The sequence below is a fragment of the Arachis stenosperma genome, chromosome 2 (genome assembly GCF_014773155.1).
Source record: "Arachis stenosperma cultivar V10309 chromosome 2, arast.V10309.gnm1.PFL2, whole genome shotgun sequence".
In the NCBI taxonomy this organism is placed as follows: domain Eukaryota; kingdom Viridiplantae; phylum Streptophyta; class Magnoliopsida; order Fabales; family Fabaceae; genus Arachis; species Arachis stenosperma.
The window spans coordinates 109,772,583-109,774,067 of NC_080378.1; the positions used below are offsets into that span (position 1 = coordinate 109,772,583).

Sequence of the window (1,485 nt, forward strand, 5' to 3'; positions counted from 1 at the left end):
TTCATGATTGCTCCAAGGTATTTAGCAACTTGCTCTTCAGTGACATACTCATCCTCTTCAGAGGAAGAATACTCATCAGAGCTCATGAAGGGCAGAAGTAAGTCCAATGGAATCTCTATGGTCTCATTTTGAGCCTCAGATTCCCATGGTTCCTCACTAGGGAACTCATTGGAGGTCAGTGCACGCCCATTGAGGCCTTCCTCAGTGGCGTTCACTTCCTCTCCCTCCTCTCCAAATTCGGCCATGGTTATGGCTTTGCACTCTCCTTTAGGATTTTCTTCTGTATTACTTGGGAGAGTACTAGGAGGGAGTTCAGTAACTTTCTTGCTCAGCTGTCCCACTTGTGCTTCCAAATTCCTAATGGAAGACCTTGTTTCAGTCATGAAACTTTGAGTGGTTTTGATTAGATCAGAGACCATGGTTGCTAAGTCAGAGGGGTTCTGCTTAGAATTCTCTGTCTGTTGCTGAGAAGATGATGGAAAAGGCTTGCCATTGCTAAACCTGTTTCTTCCACCATTGTTGTTGTTGAAACCTTGTTGAGGTTTCTCTTGATTCTTCCATGAAAAATTTGGGTGATTTCTCCATGAAGAATTATAGGTGTTTCCATAGGGTTCTCCTAGGTAATTCACCTCTTCCATTGAAGGGTTCTCAGGATCATAAGCTTCTTCCTCAGATGAAGCATCCCTAGTACTGCCAGGTGCATTTTGCATTCCAGACAGACTTTGAGAAATCAAATTGACTTGTTGAGTCAATATCTTGTTCTGAGCCAAAATGGCATTCAGAGCATCAATCTCAAGAACTCCTTTCTTCTGACTTGTCCCATTGTTCACAGGATTCCTTTCAGAAGTGTACATGAATTGGTTATTTGCAACCATCTCAATGAGTTCCTGAGCCTCTGTAGGCGTCTTCTTCAGATGAAGAGATCCTCCAGCAGAGCTATCCAAAGACATCTTGGATAGTTCAGAGAGACCATCATAGAAAATACCTATGATGCTCCATTCAGAAAGCATGTCTGAGGGACATTTTCTGATTAATTGTTTGTATCTTTCCCAAGCTTCATAGAGGGATTCTCCATCCTTCTGTCTGAAGGTTTGGACTTCCACTCTAAGCTTACTCCATTTTTGAGGTGGAAAGAACTTTGCCAAGAAGGCATTGACTAGCTTTTCCCAAGAGTCCAGGCTATCTTTAGGTTGTGAGTCCAACCATATTCTAGCTCTGTCTCTTACAGCAAAAGGGAATAGCATCAGTCTGTAGACCTCAGGGTCAACCCCATTAGTCTTGACTGTGTCACAGATTTGCAAGAACTCAGCTAAAAACTGATGAGGATCTTCCATTGGAAGTCCATGGAACTTGCAATTCTGTTGCATTAGAGAAACTAATTGAGGCTTAAGCTCAAAGTTGTTTGCTCCAATGGCAGGGATAGAGATGCTTCTCCCATAGAAATTGGGAGTAGGTGCAGTAAAGTCACCCAGCACCTTCCTTGCA

General features: G+C 43.0%; 1 non-coding gene across 1 annotated transcript; it reads left to right on the forward strand.

Annotated features, from left to right (window-relative positions):
- The first annotated feature begins 1,004 nt into the window (after positions 1-1,004).
- Positions 1,005-1,112, forward strand: LOC130963916 (small nucleolar RNA R71). The gene has a single exon (XR_009080033.1). It is a non-coding gene; the product is annotated as a small nucleolar RNA R71 (small nucleolar RNA).
- Positions 1,113-1,485: the final 373 nt, after the last annotated feature.